Source organism: Camelina sativa, chromosome 6, assembly GCF_030686135.1.
Source record: "Camelina sativa cultivar CO46 ecotype springtype chromosome 6, ASM3068613v1".
NCBI lineage: Eukaryota > Viridiplantae > Streptophyta > Magnoliopsida > Brassicales > Brassicaceae > Camelina > Camelina sativa.
The window spans coordinates 5,915,989-5,931,012 of NC_141885.1; the positions used below are offsets into that span (position 1 = coordinate 5,915,989).

Consider the following 15,024-nt stretch of genomic DNA (forward strand, 5'->3'; position numbering starts at 1 on the left):
GTAATGGATGTACTTTTAACATATCTTTAATCATTCAATATGTTAAAGATATTTAATTTGCACCGTACGGATCATGTTGTTCCAAATGATGTATGTTCTAAGTTGTAACATTTTTACATAGACATAATCGATTCTCAGACCATGATTTATGTAGTGTGTACGATATATATGACTGGTTTATTCATAAGATAATTGTAATTTATTTTTTGTATTTTGCTTTTATTAAATTTGAATTAAGAGGGAAAAACATGCAAAAAGACCAGATATTAATATATTGAAACAAAAAATTACATACTCCCAAATAAATTTATAATCTTAATTACATTACTTGGTTTTGATCATTTATTATAAATGAAAATGAAATACATTTGACTAAAACTAGTAAATGAACTTATATAGTCTCATTAATATATCCTAAAGGCTAAAACTAATGGAGTATATGAAACGTATATTCATGCATGTATAGGCTGATTCAAAACAAACTTTTTTTTTTTGACAACGATTCAAAACAAACTTTAATTATGTTTAAAATTTATAAATGATTTGTCTTGTAAAACTCGGTGTCTTAATGAGAGAAGACTAAATTCAACTTTCCAAAAAAAAAAAGTATTTCCTTCCTTTCATAAAGAATGTCATTTTTATTTATTTTGCACACAACTAAATAACTTTCTCTTTTTAATTTACAGGTCAAGATAATGTAGATAAATTGATATTTAATTTAAAAACCTGCATAGCAAACACACAAAATTTTTAAATAAAAAAATGTCAAAACAACACTATTTGTTACTTTATTTTTTTAACAGCTGTTGTTATTAATTATACTAGTAGATAAAAAAAATATTAAAATATATATTCTCAGAATTCAACTCGTTATCTTGTTTATAATGAACAAGGTGAATATTTATGTCGATACATAGTATTTGGTGTAGTTTTGACATTACGGGAATTGGATAAATAATTTATTGTAGGAAAAGAATGTAAAAATTAAAACCCTTTGGTGTTCAGTCTAGATTCAATATAAATAGAGTAACACATTAACATCAGATTAATATGCGAAAAAGAAGAACATTCTTATAATCTCACACATTTCTCTCTATTATCTTCATACCATACCCTAAGCTTAGAATCTCTCTACTCTTGCAATCTCTCTTCACCTTTTCTTCAACCTCACTCTAAGACTATGAAGATAGAAGGAGAAGTGGTTGTGATGAAGAAGAACCTTCTTGATTTCAAAGACGTCATGGCTTCTCTTCTTGATCGAATCCATGAACTTCTTGGTCGTCGCGTCTCTCTTCACCTTATCAGCTCTCTCCAACCCGACCCGGGTATTCATTCTTTCTTTTACCCCACCCGTTTACATTTTGCATTCAGTTCCACCTCTTAAAGTAATCCAACTCATTTTTCTCGATTTCATCACTAAAGTTTACATGTTGGCTCGATTCACCACTCTGATTTTTTTCTCAAATCAATAAAATTTGATAATAAACTAAGATTAGTAGTCAATATAGTAGATTCATTTGTTGTTATAAACCGATGTTGTGACAAATTTTTTATTTATTTATTTAGTTTATCCAACATTCCAACCTAAGTTTCTGTGTTTTACTTTAAATAAAATAATATTTTGGGTATTATGTATCAGCCAATGAGAAGAGAGGTAGACTTGGGAAAGCAGCACATCTGGATAATTGGGTAACAAAAATAAAAACGTCAGTAACCGCTGAGGAAACCACGTTTGGAGTCACGTTTGATTGGGACGAGTCAATGGGACCACCGGCTGCGTTTGTGATCAAGAACCACCACCATAGCCAATTCTACCTCAAGTCCCTTACCCTTCGCGGCTTCCCGGAAGGTGAATTCGGTCCGATACGTTTCATATGCAATTCTTGGATCTACCCGAGTCACCGATACCGTTCGGACCGCGTTTTCTTCTCTAACAAGGTAACACGCTAAAACGAACTGGGACAAGTGTGCAAGTCTTAATATGATACACAAATTGACCTGGAAGTAATATTTGACAATCTAATCTGATAAGTAGTATGTTAAGGGGGTACTGGTTAGTGGTATGTTAGTAGTAGTAGTGTGTACTGTAAAGTAATAGGAAACATCCTATTCCATATTACATTATAGATTTAGAGTTAATAATTTATTTTAGATTTTGGAATATTCTCTATAACAAAACATGTTATTGTACCAAAGAATGAAACCGGATTTACAAATCACCTTCTTCCGTTATCCTAAAATAATTTTCTGTATACACAATATAGTGGGGTGGGACTATAGTCGTCAAAAGTCAATGTGAAGTTTATTAAATTCAATTTTATCTTCAGTATTTAACCAAATTACTAAATTTTTATTTTTATTTAAATTGAAAAAAAGGCATATCTTCCAAGTAATATGCCGGAGCTACTGAAAGAGCTAAGAGAAGAAGAGCTAGCAAATCTAAGAGGTAATAAGAAAGAAGGAGAACTCAAAGAATGGGACAGAGTTTATGACTACGCTTATTACAACGACTTAGGTGCGCCGGAGAAAGGTCCTAACCATGTACGTCCGGTTCTCGGTGGTTCACCTGAGCTTCCTTATCCCCGTCGTGGAAAAACTGGTCGTAAACCCAATAAATCCGGTTAGTCAACTCAAACTTTTGAAATCATATATACATTGCAAAACTCAATGGTTACTTGATGTATATGTCATTGTTTGTTCAGACCCTAAGTCTGAGAGCAGGCTCGCTTTACTCAACCCAAACATATATGTGCCACGGGTTGAGCGGTTTAGCCATGTGAAGTTCTCTGACGTCCTCGTTTACGCACTCAAAGCGGTGACTCAAGTGCTCGTCCCTGAGATTGCTTCTGTTTGCAACAAGACCATCAACGAGTTTGACTCCTATGAAGATGTTTTTCACCTCTATGACGGTAGTATTAAGCTAGCCAACGGTCACACCATTTCTAAGCTCCGTGACATTATTCCATGGGAGATGTTTAGAGAGCTCCTTCGTAATGACGGAGAACGGTTCTTGAAGTTTCCATTGCCTGACATTCTCAAAGGTAACATATAAATAGTTGGATAGTCGATTTAGACCACACTTTTTATAGATTTTGACATACAGTGATCCTATATTTGTTACAGAGAGTAGGTCAGCTTGGAGAACTGATGAAGAGTTTGCTAGGGAAATGCTGGCTGGTCTCAATCCAGTGGTGATTAGTCGTCTCCAGGTTTAAATCTTATAATTTAACTTCTTCTTGATTTGAAATGATTGAAATTCATCGATTGATCTTGCTTTATTACTAAATAAATTGGATATACAAAAATGTAGGAGTTTCCACCAAAGAGCAATCTGGACTCTTCAAAGTATGGAAATCAAGATAGCTCGATACGCGAAGAGCACATAGAAGCAAACATGAACGGCCTCAATGTTCATGACGTAAGTATATATTATATACCTTTACTTGTTTGACAATTAACAGCTCTATAGGGATTGTAGTTAACTGCAATTGGTTTTCTTTTGTTTTGTGTTTGTATAAAAAAGGCTTTGGAACAGAATAAGCTATACATATTGGACCACCACGACGCATTAATGCCTTACCTGACGCGGATAAACACAACAAACACTAAAACCTACGCGACTCAAACCCTTCTCTTGCTTCAAGAAGACGGAACTCTGAAGCCTCTTGCAATAGAGCTGAGTCTTCCACACCCACAAGGTGAAGCACATGGATCTGTGAGCAAAGTTTTCACACCAGCCGAGACAGGAGTAGAGGGATCGGTTTGGCAGCTTGCAAAGGCTTACGCAGCGGTTAATGATTCTGGTTATCACCAGCTTATAAGCCATTGGTAAATAAATGGTGACAACATTGTGGACTAGATAGAAAGATTTGATTTTTGGTTTGAAGTAACCAGTTTGTTTATGGTTTTTGCAGGTTGCTAACGCATGCGGTGATTGAACCGTTTATAATAGCGTCGAATAGGCAACTCAGTGTGGTCCATCCTATCTATAAGCTTCTACATCCTCATTTCCGTGACACGATGAACATCAATGCATTGGCGCGACATGTCCTTATAAACTCTGACGGGATTCTCGAGATAACTGTCTTTCCTGGTCGATACGCCATGGAACTGTCTTCTTCAATTTACAAGAATTGGGTTTTCACCGATCAAACTTTCTCCAAATATCTCGTCAAAAGGTAAAGCATCAAGTCTCTTTCTACATAATTCTTGAGTCACAAGTAAACCTAGAGTCTTGTGGGACATATAACCTTAAAATGCTCTGTTTCTGCCGAGGAGTTGCCGTGGAAGATCCAAATAGCAACAGTGGTGTTAAGCTTTTGATCGAGGATTACCCTTATGCTGTTGACGGTTTAGAGATTTGGCCAGCGATCAAAACGTGGGTCACAAAGTACTGCTCATTCTATTACAAGAACGACAAAACCGTTCAAACCAATACATAGATCCAATCATGGTGGACCGAGCTCCGAACCAAAGGCCACGGCGACAAACAACACGAATCATGGTGGCCATCGATGCAAACCCGCGACGACCTCATTGAATCCTGCACGATCATCATTTGGATCGCTTCTGCTCTTCACGCAGCAGTCAATTTTGGACAGTATCCTTACGCTGGGTTTCTCCCTAACCGGCCTACGATCAGCCGCCGGTTTATGCCATAGCCAGGTACCGTTGAGTACACTGAGCTGGCAGAAGACACTGATGTAGCATTCTTGAAGACGATCACGCCGCAGTTACAGACTCTTCTTGGGATCTCAATCATAGAGACCTTGTCTCTGCATTCAACGGACGAGGTCTACTTAGGGCAGAGAGAATCACCGAATTGGACGGCTGATGATGAGGCTTTGGAAGCGTTTAAACGGTTTAGGAAAGAACTGGAGCTAATAGAGAACAACATTATAAAAAGAAACAAAAACAAGAGATTGAAGAATAGGACTGGACCGGTTAACATACCGTACACTCTGTTATACCCGAATACTACAGATTACACAAGAGAAGGTGGTCTTACTGGGAAAGGGATCCCGAACATTGTCTCAATCTAGAGTTGCTCTTCTTGATTTCATGATTATGTCTCTTTTTCGAACTTAAATATTATTATTTTTTTGGGTTTTGCTTGCTATTATGAGCTCTTCTACATTACTATCCTTTTTTTTTGGGTCGTTCAAAATTAATATATTTTTCCTCTTGTTTTATGTACTTCCCACACTGTTAAATAACTAATTAGTCTGTTTTTCTCTAACAATATGGATCTTGATCGATGTCCACATATTTTTTGTGCTAGTAGTATATAAAAAAGTTGTGACACGTATATCAAGTTTATATTGGATCACAATATGTTCCACTACAAGGAAAACAATTAAAGTGTACATATTAGATGATTCGAATATCACATAGAATTAATTATTTTCTATCAATTTTCAGTTTACCACATAATTAAAACACATATCACTCGTAAGTCCTAAATAAAGAAAAAGCTAAAAAGCCATGTTTTTGCAATGTTTACCACATAACTCAACATTTATCTATGATCAATCACGTTTTTACCAAGTTATGTCAATTAACATATATCAAATATGACATTAGAGATTTCGTTGCAACGCGTTAACTGTTTACACTAAACATCAAGATTCAATCGTTGATTAATGTAACGTAGTACATTTAACTTCAGAACGACATTGCAAATATATATATATATATATATATATATATATATATGCATGTTTTGTAGTTAATTTTCACAAAAGAACATAGGAGTAGTATTTAAAAAATGTTCTATAAATTGTTTCAACGTAACGACCACGCTGTCTTAATTCGAACAATTGACTTCGAATTCATGACAAACGTTGCATGTACGTGCGCATTTTTTTCCAAAGTTAAGATTTTACATGAAGTTAATGATCCTTGGGAGTATAATTTGATCTCAACAAAGTTTTTCTTTTGGTTTTATCTCCACAAAGTTAATGATTCTTTTGTAAGTATCAAGTATCAACTACTAAATTAATTATAACTATAAGATTGAAATAAATTGCTTTCATAAGCTAAATGCTAAATGTTATCTGTCGTATTGCGACCGGCGAATCGTTCTTGGACAACTCCTCGCCATCTCATGTGGACTATCTTCCTTGCGGTTTACACTATCTTTCTGGGTTTTATGCTTTTGTATTTTTGTACTAACTTATTTAGTTGTACTTGCTTTATGTATCCTAGTTGTTTTATTGGGATGTTGTGGTTCATTAGGAACCGGTCAATCTTTGTATTGTTATTTTTCCATGTAAGTATTTTGACCGCCGTAAAGCTCATTTTAGAAAAGAGTTTCATGTTACTAACTTAATGAAATGGAGTTTGAGCAGAGAAAAAAAATTTCGTCCTTTCAAAATTTATAGGCAAGTCTATATCCAAACCGAATCTAGTTTTTTAGATCGGATTCCAAATTTCAAGCTGGGTATTTGAGTGTGGTTTTTATGCCTATGCTATTAAACTTTCAATATGAAAAATTTGTTTATTCAAAAAATATTAGGGACTAGCGGTAATTACAATAACGATTAGTTAGTGGGAAAACTTTTTTCTATTAAACTTTCAATAAGAAAAAATTGTTTATTCAAAAGATATCGGTGACTAGTCATAATTACAAAAAAGATTTGTCAGTGAGTAATAAGCTTTACAAAAAGAAGGATGAACATTAAAAAAATGCATATATACATACATACGTACATGTCCGAGTGATCAGCTGTCGCTATCAGAGTTTCTCTTTGTCCTGACTATCGAAAACCCTCATCACACCACTCTCTCCGGCGCCGGCAAAACCTTTGCTTGCCGGCGTCGGGACTCTTGTCTCTCTACTGTTCTTTGTTTCCCAAAGCCCTTTGTTTCAACTGGTTTATGGCCTTTATCTCAATCGCTTTGTCCCAACACACATGCATCTATGTCCGACGGCGGTTTATTCTCATCAACGAGAGGAGAGGGGTGTTTTCCGATGAAACCTATCTTGCTCCAAACTCGGCCCATCCATTTCCCTTCGAACCTGAAACCAAAAGAACCCTCTTTAACCAGCTGTGCTCCAACTTCCGAATTTGACGCAGATCTAATGAAACTGGTTCTCTCTTGATCTTTATTGAAGCCTCTCCTCCCTTGTTCTCGTCACCGGTTCTGGTCTCCATCCCTCTCACTGCACTTTCAACCAGACCTCTCCAGACTCCTTTGTGAGCTCTCGGAACGATTCTTGTCCAAGGGATTCCGACCGACGCCTGCTCTGGTGACGACAAAGTTAAGGGCTGACAGCGGCGCAAACCTACCTATTGGTGCTCCCCGTTTGGCCTACCCCTCTCACCAGCTGGATTTAGGCCCACTTATAATCCCATTGAGGCCCATTTTTAAAAGGTGTGATACAAAATTACCTCTCCTAAAGCCCAGATTTGATCCATCAGTTTCTTATTTGTACTCCTTCGTTAGCTTCTCTTTGTCCCGAGTCATGTTTCTATTTGTCCGAAGACTGCAACTAGAACATGATCGCTCAATGTCGCTATGTTGGTACAAAAGCTATCTGAGAAACCTTGCCTTTAGATTCACCTAGGGTTGTTACTCATGGTTGGATTAGCTTGAAAAACAACGGCACTATGACCCCATCTCATAAAAGTTGGGATTACCGAAACTTTTTCAAGTGCCCTGCTCCATCTCACATGTTCCCTGAACCCAATCAAGAGCTATTTTGCATCTCTATGGACGTACCGTTTATCTCTGCTTGGTCAAGACGAGGTTTCCTCGGTAGCAGAACATTGGTGTCTCCAAAGTTGCTTGTTAGACTTGTTTGTCGAGGTCTGTTTTTTAAACCTGTTCGGATGCCTTTGTGTAGCCATATTTATGACTTTGATCCGACAGCTTGCTTGAACCCTATCCTTAAACCCTTTAATCTCCTGTTTCTTCTACCGCCACTAAATCGAAAACTTGGGTATGTTGACTTTTTCCAGGACCAAACTGATTACAAGCTTTGTGTGGAATTCATTTACCTCCATTTCCATGTGAGGGATGACCCACCTGCTTTGTTACGGCTTGTTATCCATCAAATGCGATTCCCGGTTTCATCTTCTTCAAACGCCATGAGCACTTGGCAACCATCTCACCCCTTAGCCTCCTCCATGGAGCACACTCTTAAAAGCTCCTATGCGTCTATCGTACGAGCGAAGTATGACTATTTGTTGGTTAGGGATTTTCTGAAGCTTGTCTTCAAACTTGAATCCTACAAGACATCAAAAGATCTTCCATCCTTTGCAAGCTCCTTAAAGTTGTGCATTTTCTTGGAAGACTCATGTAGTCTCTATCTTTACATTTCTTGTAACCCTTTGCTTCTAAGTTGTAAGAACATCCCTCTTTTGAGGTTTTAAGTCTAATAAAAGTTGTTTTGTCAAAAAAAAAAAAAAAACATACATGTCCCAGTGTTCCGGTCGAAGTCACGAACGAAACTCAAATCCGAAAAACAAGAAAAACCAAATAAACCAAAACAAAACCCAAAATACGGATTAGTACATTTGGAAGATTATCAAGTACCAAAAAAAATATTAGGAAGGACAAAACGGTAAATATCAAACAGTTAGCAAACTAGGATATTTGCGATTAGCCGTAAAATAAAAACTATAGTGAAGATAATTTTGCGATTAGCCGTAATTACAAAAGCATTGACGTTGACACATGAATTGGAAGACAAGTCCGAACATCAAATTAATGCATAACTATACTACATACATGTCCGAGTGTCCCGTCCCCGACACAAACGAATGAACTCATTCCAAAAAAAACTAAAAACTATAAACCCAAAATACGGTAATAGCATAGAGTTAGCATACTTGTACTTGCATCGAAGAGAAGAACAACACTCTGTTCCACGTTTCTGGTCATGCTTGAGATCGCAGTATCCATCGTAAACGCCACCAAACGCGTAAAGCTTCCCCAACAAAAAAAGTTTTTTAAAAATTACGTTGTGAAGAGTATCAAAATCAATAAAACTGGAACAGTTTTTGATTAATCATATAAACTTATTCTTATTGGGTACGCAGATTCTGATAATCATGCTTAAACCGGAAAACCTGCAAAAATCAACCTCATATTTTTGTTACCATTAAATATTATTTATTAGATGAAATCAAGATGGATTATGCAAAAAAAATCACAATAACTCCTCTGCTCCCAATCGCTCTTAACATGTAAAAAAAAAAACACAAAAGCGTTTGATTCAAAATGAAGCAAACGTATATACAGAAACATATATGAAGGTGTGAAAGGAAAAAAAAAAGCATACCAAGATCGAAGTTTAGTCTCCATGAAAGACATGAGGTTAGTTGTTTCGCAGCTTTTTTCACATTATCTCCTTTTACCTTCAAGAATCTCTCAACACACTATCTGTAACAGAACTTCTCCTGTAAAAAAGAAACGGATAGACATCCTATTTCCCCCTGAGAACTATGACATCATATTGGATCTACCCAGAATTCCAACCTCTTTCTATGTCTTCCCGAATCAATAGTTGTAATCTTATTTCACCCTGAATCCATAGTTTTATTCCAATTTCTCCACAAATTTGAATTTAATCGGTTTATGAACTAAACCAATAAAAAACCACTTAAACTGGTATGAAATCAGTTTCGTTTGATTTAGAGAGTTTTATAATCAAAAACTAACAAAATAAAAATAAAAATAAAAATAAAAATTGAAATGACAATGGTTCATCCCCTTCCCCGTCTTCTTCACTCTTCCCCTACTTATTCCATTCCAGATTTTTTTTTTTAAATGAGCTGCAGATTCAAATCCTATCAAAAATCTAAAGTATTCGACATTTCAAAGTTTCATACTCAAATGAAAAAAGAAAATCAAACAAACTGTACATGAATTCTCCAATTCCCAGAACATATGAGGGAATTAAATGGGGAAAAAAATTATCATCTTAAAAAAAAAGATAGATATAACCGGACACATATTAGACAGAGCCCGACTAAATTCTCTAACCACCGCCGGGACATCAGTTTTAATGGCGAGCTGAGCAAATTCGTGTACCCAAGATTCGTAACTTGCCTTCTTCGACTTAAGATATTTTTCTTTGACATAATTTTGACCTGGAAAATTCGGTTGTAGATCGGGAAGAAGATGACTGTGATCGATCTTCTAACAGGAGTTGACTCCATCTGGGATATGTGGGGATGTCTCGATTCAGGTTTAATCAAAGCCCTAGAAGATCCGATTATGAAACAAACAAAGCGAAGATGAGGAATAAGAAAAAGAGAGAGCCACTGTCATCGGAGCCGACATCACCAGTCACTAACAATGGAAGAGAGAAAGACAAAGAAAGAAGGGAGGAAGAAGAAGACCATCATGTTCCCTTTTTTTTTTTTTTAATTATTCAATCTATTAATTAATTATTAATTTAATTGTTCTGAGTTTATATTAGGTTTAATCCGGTTTAATGTTTTTGTTAGTTGGTTGGAAAAATTATAAACCAACAATAAACCATATAAACCCGTATTAATGAGGAAATAGATGTAAACTTTGAAATCAATGGAGAAATTGGAATAAAACTATCGATTCAGGGTGAAATAAAATTAGAACTATTGATTCGGGAAGACATAGGAAGAGGTTGAAGTTCTGGACACATTTAGTACGATGTGATAGTTCTTGGGAGAAATAGGACGTCTATCCAAAAAAACTCGATGCTTTTGCTTGTTATGAAAAGTTCCGAAGCATTTTTTTTGTGAACAAGTACATGCAGATATATTTGTTTATTGAAAAAGATTTGAGTAGTGACGTACTTGTTTGATAGTGAGTGGAGGAGTTTGCTTCCTGACCAAATGAATAACTTTGATTTACATATTTTACATTTGATTTTTTAATTTTATATTTAACTAGAATAGTATCGTGCTATATCGCAGGATTATTTTTTAAAATTTATTTTAATTATATGTATTGTGTTTTGTTTTTTCTGATATCATAATATAATATATATTGTTGGGAATCAAGTTTCATAAGTTTTTGTTAATTTTAATAGTAAATATAATTATTCCATTTAATTAGGTCTAATTTTCATATTATAAAAAATGATATAATGTTTTTTTTTTTAATTTTTGGTAAAGAAATAGGCTTAAACGTCAACAAATACACCTAGCTAGGCGTTATACATGAATCAACCAATCCCAATATTTCACTTAGCTGAAATTATCTGTTTAGTCAAATATCATCAAACTTTTACTTTGCCTGAGAAAATAATTGACTTTTTGAGTTTCACGGACATAAAATTGTTTGACATACATACTGATTTGATCTATTATACCTAAAACCATTTATAATATCAAGTCTTATATCAAACATTCTTTTTCCATTCAAAACAGAAAAAAAGAAAGAAAGGAAAACAATATTGTACCGACCATATGTAGTAATTGGATTCTGCCTCATGTATACGTGGGGATTTGTTATACTCCATACGTTTCATAATAATATAGGATGTTATAGAGGTTTTTGCTTGTTTCATAAAATAAGATATTTTTAATTTTCTAGATAATTTTTAGACTAATTTTCTATTTTATATTTATTTATTTTATACAATCTTATTTATAATTGGTTAAACTTTTTAAAATTAAACATGCCTTATTATGCGTGTTTTGGCTAAAACATCTTATATTTTGAAATGAAGGGGTATAATAAAACGTATATGTCTAGTTAACACATTACACATGTATTACCTTAGGCATATATTTTTTGGTTTTTTTTATTGATGTTTAAGCGTTTTTATTGAATTTTAAGCGTGCTTCTTTACCAAATAAAAGAACATTATATCATTTTTTATAATATGACAATTAAAACGTAATGAGATGCAATAATTATATTTTAATTTCAAATCTAAATTTGAAACTTAAATACCATCAAATCATATATTGTGATAATGGGTGTTATTTGTTACAAATTACTATTAATGCGTTCAACATTCATAATATATATGGAAAAAGACATAAACATGCACTTGCATTCTAAATAAGTGATGAAAAAATATAAAAATAAAATGTATTCAACTACATAGTAGCTTTTAAGAAAAATGATGAATAAACATCTAGTCCGAAATATATGCACATAAATCTTCATGTTCATGCATTTACAATATGTATTTGAAGTGTATTTTAGTACATATTAGCTTATTACAAGATTTTCCAAGTTATAATTGTAAAAAATTATTTAAATGCAAATAAACGAATAATTATCATATCACAAGAAAGACGGTTGTTCCTTGGATTATGCTCACAATCGGTCAAATGATTCATAATATTGCTAATCACCATTGTTTTTAAAATCGGATAGAACACCAATTCGATATTGTTATTGGATGGCTGGTTCAACCGTTTGCTTCATAGTGCTATTTTGCATCAGTTATATATTTGTATCTAAATAAAATTTGTTTTGAACTAATAATATTAGTTCAAAAAAAAAAATTGTTTTTAAGTAACAAAATGTATATTCCGGAAAAACAAAAGCCCTTTATAAAGCCTTATTGAAATATAGTCGGGTTTTGTCGGTCCATGTGAGTTTCTTTGGCGGTATGTAGGTAGAATAAGTCCATACGACACAAACCCTAAATATATTTGCATAGGTTCGTTAGTAGACAATCGTCTTCTCCGCTACATTGTATTTATCATACTTTTCATTTTTTAGGTGTATTTATTATATTACTACTTATAGAATAAGTGCATGTAACTATTTTAAAAGTATTGTAATCTTGTGCATTGTCTGATTTTGCTTGGAAAAGTCTTTATATATCTTACCTTAAGATAATGTTATAATTAATCGAATGTGAACAGGACGTAACTTGGCTATCTTTCTACACCAACAGGACCCATGTCAAAGTGGGAAAAAAACTACACAATATAACAAGTTGTGTGATAGGTCGATTTCAATATGCAAATTAAAAAAATATTTACTTTAAGAAACAAGGATGAGCATATATAGTAAAGTTGTGAAAGATATAACGCTGGAAGATTTGAGGTACACTGTCAGATAAGGGACCGTCTGGTTGAAGCAGAGGCAATACAATAGTCAACGTCTTATCATTATCAAACCACGTTTCAGGCGCACATTACAATTTACTCAAAAACCTTCAACATATTACATATCATATGCAAGTATGCGTGTGATAAGGGACCCTTTGCTTTGTGTCTGAGCATTAATGTTGTGAATCTTATGTGTTTATGTAATTATAATTTTGATACGAGAATCGGAGAATGAGTTTGTTTCGAGATTTATAACTGCAAGTGCCTAGATGATCCATATCAATCTATCAAAATGAGATATACAAAACAGTGAAGTACTTAAACCCCTAGTTTAATAGCCATGTCAATCACTTCTTGATATTTTATTAGTTGTTGATCTATTACATCAATCTGATGTCTTTTTGCTAATTGGTCTCTTGTGTACTGTCTCGGAGTTGATGACTTGAGAATTTGAGGTAATAGTAGCTCGAATTATGTAACACGAATTACGTCCAATGATATTAACATGCATGACGATAGTCGATATATATTTTGAAATAAGTTCTGTAGGGCATTTTGGGATGAATATACTGAAGTTACAACATTGGAATCGTTAAAAAAAAGTTGACCGATAACTTATAAAATTAGCTAGTAAGATCAAATGATAAAGTGATTCACAATTTTTCGGGGGATATAAGAGAGAAAACTTCTTAAAGCTACTAGCCACCAAAATATGACTTCAAAAATGTTCACATATGAGTTTTGTTTACAAAGTAACAATTTCATCGTTATATCCTCAAGGATAACAATAATTACTGTACTTTGATAAGAAAAAAAGAATGGAATTAGAAAAATATCATAATCGTAATTAGTTAAATAAAAAGAGAATAATATTATGAATACATATCTTATTATATAAAGTAAGATTTAAAAAGTTACTAACTCACCAGATTGTGACATTTGTGAATTTTAAAAGTTATTAACTTACTAGATTGTGACAAGTGTCAATTTTACATAAATTTCTAATTTTAATCTAATTTTAAAAGAAAAAAATCTTACTAACTCACCTTGTGATACGTGTCAATTTCATAAGTTACTAACTAACCAGATTGTGACAATTGTCAATTTTACACAAATTTCCAACGGTAAAAGAAAAAATCTTTTTAAAAAATCAAGAAATAAAAAAAAATTACTAATCATAAAATCTTATTATATAAAGTTGGGTTTTCAATTTAGCCATTAACAGGATCATGACACGTGTCAAGTATACTGATAAGATGTTGACATGTGTCAAAAATTATTAGTTTTCAAAACAGCTAATTAAGATAATAGCATTAAATCTATACAAAATTTACATATTTATTATATATAAAAAAATTCCTAAATTAAAAAGGAAAATTAACGAACTAATATATTTTTCATTGTACGCTAATTTTATTATATGTGTTTTCTTAATTACATTTTGAGTATAAACAAAAAAAGAATCATTAAACATGTATATTATTATTAATCAATAAATAGGTAATAGCAAATCTAAAAAGAATAACATAAGTTATGTCAAAAGAATTATTACTTTTGAAATGTAATAGGACAACTAATTAAGAAAATAACATTATATCTACATAAATTTACATGTTTATATCGAAAGCTTTGATCTTTGATTTTTTTTTTCTGATATAATTTTGCTTATCTATTATGGGTCTTTGATTCGTGTAGGTTCTTCAATGGAAGCTGTCATATTCAATGAATATAATCAAAGTATATAAAGCCTGCTATATTAATTGAGGATGGAGACACTAATGGAGGTTCCAAAATCCTGCTAAATCAAAGTATATAAAGCATTAGTAGCGTTATAAGTTTCGAAGAGTCAGATGGTTGATGTTTCTTGTCAAAATCTAGAGTTTTCTCTTCTGGATAATGTCAATGATTCGGTACTGACTCAAAAGCTACTTGATAGAGTAATTGAGAAGCGATTTTGAAATTTGGGAAGTTAGAACGGTAAACCATTTTAAAATTGGTTTCAAACCGGATT

General features: G+C 33.4%; 1 long non-coding RNA gene and 1 pseudogene across 2 annotated transcripts; one reads left to right on the plus strand and one right to left on the minus strand.

Annotated features, from left to right (window-relative positions):
* Positions 1 to 1,073: 1,073 nt before the first annotated feature.
* Positions 1,074 to 5,120, plus strand: LOC104698744 (linoleate 9S-lipoxygenase 5-like; annotated as a pseudogene). The gene is made up of 9 exons (XR_015560168.1): positions 1,074 to 1,325; positions 1,640 to 1,938; positions 2,377 to 2,620; positions 2,703 to 3,041; positions 3,124 to 3,209; positions 3,311 to 3,418; positions 3,524 to 3,828; positions 3,915 to 4,183; positions 4,279 to 5,120. The product of XR_015560168.1 is annotated as a linoleate 9S-lipoxygenase 5-like (transcript).
* A 1,454-nt stretch (positions 5,121 to 6,574) lies between these two features.
* On the minus strand, positions 6,575 to 10,325 carry LOC109133476 (uncharacterized). Its single transcript, XR_002038601.2, has 2 exons — positions 9,290 to 10,325; positions 6,575 to 9,186 (listed from the first exon to the last, which is right to left on the minus strand). It is a non-coding gene; the product is annotated as an uncharacterized LOC109133476 (long non-coding RNA).
* Between the last annotated feature and the right edge of the window lie 4,699 nt (positions 10,326 to 15,024).